Source organism: Ochotona princeps, chromosome 2 (assembly GCF_030435755.1).
Source record: "Ochotona princeps isolate mOchPri1 chromosome 2, mOchPri1.hap1, whole genome shotgun sequence".
Taxonomy (NCBI): domain Eukaryota; kingdom Metazoa; phylum Chordata; class Mammalia; order Lagomorpha; family Ochotonidae; genus Ochotona; species Ochotona princeps.
The window spans coordinates 71071747-71080584 of NC_080833.1; positions in this window are offsets into that span (position 1 = coordinate 71071747).

Sequence of the window (8838 nt, forward strand, 5' to 3'; positions counted from 1 at the left end):
AAATAACATCACCTGTTACCTACTGGTACATGTAAAAGCTGGGACTGAGACTATGCCAAGCTGAACTAGGCCACAGTACCCACCCATGAGTTGTAGTGGGGGTTGGGTCCAGTCAAACTGGACCACAGCAACTGCAAGAATGATCTGGGGACAGATTCTGTAGGAGATTTGTGAGATTGCCTTTATGGAATTGCAACATCTGCTGATTTGCGCAGAGAGCTAGGGGTGATGGGCTGAGGCAGGCTGGACCAGGAAATTCACTTGACACTGCCAGGAGCCTACGTATGGAGGAGGCTAGACAACGCCTGCCAGCAGAGAATATTGAGGGCCTCATCAGAGGAAGTAAAGCCAGAACAGGTTGGACCACTCTTCTGGCCAAACTTTGCAATATATTCCTGGGCCTGTAGAAGCACTAAGGTGGACTTGGCAGCTAATAGACCTTGGAAAGATTTTCTCAACGTTGGTGCAGCAAAGCCAATAACATCTCAGAACTATCAAAACCATTCAAATAATACCCTTAGAATACTCATCCCCACATTGAGGTCTCTAAGATGTCATCAAATGACTATGTCCCTCCATCCCAGGGTACCGGTGCAGTTTAACAGCGAGGAGTACCTCCCTCCCCTTCCCTTTCCTGCAAATACAGAACAACAAAAAAAAAAAAACAAAAAAAAAAAACTGAAGCTTTTGTTCCATCCATCTTCCTCCGTGCCTCCATCCTCCCCATCCTAATCGAAGACCCACACGGGCATGCATCTTCTCAGCGGTGTGAGCAATGTTAAAAATAAATTTTTAAAAAACCAAATGAATAATAAACATAATAAATCACAACAAATTGGATCCATAATTTATTAGGTATGTACTAAGTATTTATTATGTAGTAAGCATGTAACCCACTTTTTCATATTTAATATTCATAATACTTGTATAGAGTAGGAACTGCTATTGTCCTCATTTTAAAGCAAATGAGGTTTATGGAACTTCAGTAGTTTACCTAATATCATAGATGTCTGGCTGACCTTTGAGGCAATTCCAAGACGCAGTAAAAGGAAATGAGACAATATCATGGAAGCTCATTTCCAATCAAAATTTGTGGGACATATGGCTTAATGGCCAGCAGAGGAAAAAAAACTAAAGTTTGTCTCCTGTAAGAAGCAAGTTTAAGGCATGGTTGTGCTGAATATTATTTAGCTAATATATATGTAGGGAAAGAAAAGAGCCCTAAAAAGTTTTTTCGGCCTTTCAGAAGCTATCTGACTATAAACAACCCAATTACATAAGAGTACAGGGAACCATTCAAGCTGCTAATTATGCTGACTTTAATCAGGGAGAGGACCAACGTTTGTTTCATTGATATAGGGAGCAATGGATGAAAAGTAAAAAGAAAGCAAATGCAAAGCCAGATCATCTGGAAAAATGGCTGCAGCTCAAGCACAACTAACCTACGTAAAGAAGGAGGAGAATCTATAGAACGAAGAGTGTAAAAATGGAATGAAAAAAGATATTGGTCTACTGGAGATGCACCTTTGGGACATGGTTCCTGTTACCAAGGACATGGCAGGGGACTAGTCCTTCTGCTTGAAGCAGCCAGACAGCCACAGTAATTCAAGGATAGCACATCCTGACCCTCTGAGGAAGGAGCACATTTTAGCATGAGTAATTTTCTGTGTTGGACATGAAAGGCAGCCGCAATCAACCAAAGAGGAACAGAGTGCTATCTTTTCCAAGCATATAGCATGGCTGTTACCCAGTCACACCAGCAGACTGGGGAAATATCTTTAGGGAATTAAATAATTAAAAGAAAATTTAAACACTTTAGAATATAGAGGAAGTATTATTGATTCCTTTTGAGAGCAAGGGAAGGATATGGAAAAATATTAATGTATGAAATCTAACGATGTGAACTATGAGTTAAAACACCAGAATGAAAAATCTATGTCTAAGATGAAACTATATCCTACAAAAATCAGTAAGATCATGTTTGGCTGGAAAGTATGTATTTTTATAGCAGTAAGCAGGGAGCGTTTTGATAAAGATCTGGAACCAGGCACTTCCACCAATTTTATTCAGTGCAGTTCTGGAAGTTTAAGCCAGAGCCGTTAGGCAAGAAAAGGAAATTATGGAGATATTAATTAGAAATCAGGCAGTCAGACTACCTATTTTTGCAAATGACGTGATTCTTTATGTAGGAGAACCAAAAGAGAACTGATGATAGAATTCAGCAAGTTGTTGGGTACAAAATCAACATACTTTTCTTTGTTCATTGCATTTTTTTACACCAACAAGAAGAAATTTATAAGACCAATCCCATTCATTATAGCTACAAATGTAATCTCCAAAAAAATTCCAAAGACATTTTCCACAGAACTTGAAAAACCAGCCCTAGAACTCCCATGGTTGTGCAAAAGGTTCAACTAGCCTTCAACAAGCAGTCTTCATCGCAAACAACAGCAACAGCAGCAAAGCTGGAGGGCATCATAACATCAGATTTTAAGACACATTATAGAACTACTATAACCAAAACAACATAATATTGAAATAGAAACAGACATGTAGATCAAAGGACAGAATAGACATCCCCAAAATAATTTTATGCTTCTGCAACCAACTAATCTTTAACTAATGTGCTAAAACAAACTCTGTGGAGAATGGACAGTCTCTTTGACAAATGGTGATGGGAAAATCAGGTTTCCACAGGCACTAATTTGAAGCAAAAACCCTTCTTTACACATTGCACAAAAATCAAATAAAAATGTATCAAGGAGCTAAACTTCAGGCCTGAAACTCTCAAACTACTGGAGGAAAATGGAGGGGAAACACTGTAAGATACCAGCCGAGGGCAAAGACTTTTAAAGACCCCAAAAACACAGGAGACTGAGGAAACTTCTTTTGGGAATGAAATGATTAAAACAAAGTTGAAACACTTAAAATACAGGGGAAGTTTTTATTGACTCCCTTTGAGAACATGGGAAGGATATGGAAAAATAAAATAAGGAGGTGATATCAAGCTAAGAAGCTTCTGCACAGTAGGGAAACAGTCAATAAAGGGAAGAGACAATGGACAGAACAGTACAAAATATTTGCAAACTATTCATCTGACAATGGATGAATATTCAGTGAATGTGAGGTTAAGAAACCCAACAACAAAACAAGAGATCCAAGTAAATAATGGACAAAGGACATGAACAAATAGGAAAAAATAAAAATGGCCAATAGACGTACTCACAGGGAAAATATAAATAAAAAGCATAGTTAGATACCACCTCACTCTAGTAAGAAGGGCTGTTATTCAAAAATTGAAAAATAAAATGCTGGCAAATTGTGGAAAAAAGAGTATCACACTATGCAGTTTAGAACTGCAAGAAGAACAGTTATGGACATCTCTAAGGCAAGTCCTCAAAAGAATTAAAAATGGATATGATTCAGCTATCCTACTTCTGAGAATATATCAAGAGGAAGTAAAGTCAGCATATGAAAGAACCACCTGCACTTCCAGCATAGGTACATAGCCTGCTCTCTCACAAACATACAAACCTGTGCATTAAAGTTACGGGAGAAAATCAATGAACAAGGAAGAATATAGTATCTGCAACCTGTACATAGAGTAGTACCAAGGTAAAACTTGACCGTTATTGATTGCACAAAATGCTAAGGTTGCTAAAAAGAAAAAAAAAAAACCCTTATCTGGGGCTTGGTGTGGTAGCCTAGTGGCTAAAGTCCTCACATTGCATGTACCAGGATCCCATATGGGCACTGGTCCATGTCCCAGTTGCCCCACTTCCCATCCAACTCCCTGCTTGTGGCCTGGGAAGGCAGTCGAAGACAGCCCAAGGTCTTGGGGCACTGCACCCATGTGAGAAACCCGGAAGATGCTCCTGGCTTTGGATCAGCTCAGCTCTGGCAGTTGCTCTGTCTCTCCTCACTGTCTGTAGATCTATCTTTCCAATAAAAATAAATAAATCTTTGGTGGGAAAAAAGTCTTGTTCTTATGTTTGGATTTGGGTTACACTAGAGTTAATAGCAATTTGTTTAAAAAAAACTCTTCCTTTTATTTCTTTCTTTGCATTGGAGGTAAGTAGTATTCAGACTAAGAAAATAGAAAAAAAGTAGCAGAAATTAAATCAAGACCTCTTCAGACAAGTTTTAACAGTGCACAATGAGATCCCATTCCCCTGTCTAATAAATGGTGGTGAAAACTGCCAGGACATTGATTTTTAGAAAACAGAAAAAAAAAATAATAAAGACAAACTCCATTTTATTTTTCAAAGCTGAATGGAAAGGGTAATCTTAGATCCAACCCTTAGCACACACGCTGCTTCAGTGGATTGTGAATGAGCTTGGTGTGACCACACAGAAAACATTCACTAGACAATGCACAGGCATACACACAAATCTCTGTGATTCAGGAATGACTACATACTCAATTTTCTTTATTGACAACACTTGCAAGGATTGCGGATCATAGTGTCACAGTATGGACAGTATACTTGGGCAGTAACATGCCAAGGTTTTTCTTGATATATCAGTGGTCAAAATGATAACACTGGGTGGAAGAGTACGGTTCAATGAATTGAAGTATTGTGCAAATGGTGGTAGCAATGTTTCTGTGTCAGTCTGAAAGGAAATTCTCAATGTCACATGAAAAAGCCCAAACACTTTATTCAGTTGAATCTATCAAATGTATTCTGTACCAGGCATTACAATGACCAGAAGGAATAGCAAATAAAATAGATAGCCTCTCTGCCCTTTTAAATCTTACAGTTGACCCTGTCCTTTGCCCTCTCCCCAAAGCATTTTTAGATGACCTTGGTTAGTGTTTGGTAAATACATTTATTAAATTTATATAAGACAAGTAAGAGGAATAACAGACCCAGTAGATAATGAACTTTCTATTCCAAAGGAACTGGAAAGGCTAAAACAATGGATTAAATCAAATAATTATACATATAATAAGCATAAATGCAATTTTCTTCCTTTGAATCAAAACAAAACACAATGATCACCACATGAGGCCTGCTTCTTGGGTTAAGCCACCACCTGTCATGCCAGCATCCCATATGTGTGCTGTTTTGAACCCTGGCTGCTCTATTTCTGATCCAGCTCTCTCCTAAAGGGTCTTGGAAAGCACCAAAGGATGGCCCAAGTGGTTGGGCCCATGTACCCATGTGAGAGTCCAGAGGAAACTCTTGGTTCTGGCTTCAACCTGGCTTAGCTTTGGATATTGCAGCCATTTGGAGAATGAATAGCAGATGTAAGATTTCTATCTCTCTTTCCTCTATCGTTCAAATAAATAAAAATAAATTTTTACCTTACAACTGATCATCATAGAGTTACAGGCAGAAAGGAAAAACACATTAGAGGCAGATAATGTACAGAGTCATACAGCACAAGCTTGGACAGAAAACACAATATGACTAAACAGTAGGTTTGCTGGGAAAAGAAAAAAAAAAAGCAAATACAATAAGGTGCCAGTGTTGTAGTATTGTAGGTTAAGCCTATAGCTCTGATGCTGACATCTGACATGGGTGTTGGTTTACATCCCAGCTGCTTCATTTTCAATCCGGCTCCTTCTAAATGTGCCTGAAAAAAAAAAAAAACAATGAAAGATGGCCCAAATGCTTGCACTTCTGTACCCATGTGGAAGATTTAGTGGAAGTTTCTGGCTCCTGGCTTCATCCTGGTCCATCCCCCTGGCAGCCATATGGGGAGTGAACCAGCAAATGAAAGATCTCTGTCCAGTACACTCTCTTTCTCTTGCAACTTGCTCTTTCAAATAAATAAAATAAATCTTTAAAAAATCAAATTAAGAAAAGAGATAGTGATAAAATCAACCTACCATATTCTATTTTAGTGGCCTAAGTGCCACTTTTGTGAAGAATATATAAGGAATGGGTGGAGGCAGAGTGGTGGAAAATAGATTAGCTAGGATGGTGGAAAAGCAAGAGGAAGAAACAGGAGTGTTTACCCTTGAACAGGCTCATCAAGTCCTCATTAAGGACATAATATGTATCTTCAAACAAAAAACAGGATCATGTGTAGAGAATGATCTACACTCATTCTGCAAGTATTAATGGATTTCAAAAATTTGCATACAAATAAGCATCTTTTAATTCATCCTTTATGTGAACTTTTGAAGTATTCTTGCAGCTTATTTTCTGTGAACTTGTGGAATATTCTCATGTCTTGTGTCTGGAAATAGAGCTAACATAACAAAACAGAAAATAATACTAGAAAATAAGGTGATCCAGGTCTAGCTCCACCTAAGCATAAACAGTAGTGACTGATTTCTTGTGAACTCTGAAGGATCTGCCCCCAGGCTCCCTTCCAACTACCACTCCCATGTCTCTCCCACCCACCCACCTACTCCTATTCCTCAAATTCCAAGTTCACCTCTATTTCAAAATCAGGCACCTATGATTCCTGCTGTCTGAAAACGTTCTTGTAGATGTGCCCATAACTGGCCCATTCTTATCAACTCCTCATATTAAAATGATTTTTTATGAGAGGTCTTTCTTGTTTGCTCAATCTATATAAACATTTCCACTTACTGAAAAAACACAATTACATTTTTTTCAGCACTCACCACTCCTTGATGTGATATTTATGAGAACTGATAAAAATGAGGTTGGGATGGGCCCGGCGGCGTGGCCTAGCGGCTAAAGTCCTCGCCTTGGAAGCCCCGGGATCCCATATGGGCGCCGCTTCTAATCCCGGCAGTTCCACTTCCCATCCAGCTCCCTGCTTGTGGCCTGGGAAAGCAGTTGAGGACGGCCCAATGCATTGGGACCCTGCACCCGCGTGGGAGACCCGGAAGAGGTTCCAGGTTCCCTGCTTCGGATCGGCGCGCATCGGCCCGTTGCGGCTCACTTGGGGAGTGAATCATCGGACGGAAGATCTTCCTCTCTGCCTCTCCTCCTCTCTGTATATCTGTCTGTAATAAAATGAATAAATCTTTAAAAAAAAAAAAAATGAGGTTGGGAAAGTAGGATGGGATGGCCATGCCAGATGGGACATTAAAGCTATACAATGGCTTAAAACTCAACAGACAACCCCTGGGTATTCTTGAAGCACATGCGAACACCATGGAAGGTGACGAGGTAAGGAGAGTCATCTTTAACGGGAACTGTCAGAGCCCTGTAATTGACTTGAAAAAGATGATATCCTTTCAACTCTAAAGCAGCTCATTCTTCTCTATTCCATTGCATTTTAGGAGACTTCTTAGGGTTATCCTGATGTGAGATAATGAGGTCTTGACCTAGGATGGTAACTAGTAAAACATGAAAAGATCAATATGAGAGACATTCTTAGAAAGTTTCCTGGATGTTATGCCTAAATCAATAATATATAATACCTATAGTTACTTTCGAAATAGAAACTCAGCATATTGCTCATGTCCAGCAAATACTTGCTTAGGTGCCAGAAAGGGATATTATTAATTGTATAAAAATGGCATTGGATTTGCACATGCTTACACAATTGGATTCCTTTGCCCATGTGTCTCTTATCACAGACAGGTGAAAAAGACATCCCCAATGTGAACAAACAGCTTCTCTGACCTGTACACCTATAACTGATCAAGTCATTCTTGCTACGGACATGCTGCTGGAGCATTCAAGAACTAGATCACATCTGTATGACATAGCACCAAAAATGGATTAAAATGATTTTGTACCAATCTCACCAGATTTTTCCAATGAATCCCATAAAAAATGCATGCAGTCAAATGAATGCTCTTTTTCCAATGAATTGTTTTAAAACCCATCCCCTAGGCCCATTCTTTCCACTCTTAGTGACACTTTTCTTTAGAAAACGCTTTCAGATCTCACACAGCAAGCCATACAATGCAAAATATCTCACCATGTAGTAGGTAACTACATGCCAGGTAACTGCTCAATGTCCTTCTAACTCATCAACATAGCATCATGCCCAAGGCAGTAACAGAGTCCAAGATCTTGGCTGTGCCTAACCTGCCTTCACCCTTTACTGTTAGAACCCCACTCTTTTCCTCCATCTCCACACGCACTGTTTTTTCCTTTTATTGCCTCATATTTTGTTTTTATTGTTGCTTTCCTACAGTGTTTATGAAGTTCTTTGAGGAAACGATAAACACATTCACATTATTAAAAGCACTGAGTATGCTGCCCTAGGGAGGCCCCACTGGGTTTGGGAGGGAGCAGAGTTGTGCACTATATCACTGTGGGCCCTCTGTAATTATAAGCTGTGTGACCTTGGACACCCTGCCTAACCTCTCAACGCCAGTTTGTACACTGAAAAACCAGAAATGTTAAGAGTGGCCATAAGGGCTAAGAAAGAGTTCACTGCTGGCCACATGAAGTCTTCCTCTCCCTTCTATTTTAAACCATCTTACAACGATGTATATTCACTAAAGAAGTTTTTCATGCTCGCCAGAGGTTGAGGAAATATTGTACCACACACACACACCAATTACCCAACTCCACCAAGAAACATCTCTAGCAGATGCATGCAGATTTGAGGAAACTGAAAATTCTATGCATTTAAGTATTTCCCTTTCTCTATAGCAATAGTGTTTTTTCACTTACAAACAAAAGCCAGTCTTTTTTTCCACTTTATTTCATACTGGAGAAATGAAAAGGAAATGAATGGAAGAGATATTCCTGGAGAAGCAGAAACTATGGACTGAAGCCTAAGGAACATCTAAGAGAGTTCTTTTAGAAGCCTTGTACAACAGACCTTTCTATGCAACTTAAAAACACAGACTAAAGGGCACGGCTGCAGTTGTTTATTCAGCACGCAGGCATGGGACTAGGAGAGCAGGATGTGGGTGGTTTAAATTCCTTACATCCTCCAAATCTTGCT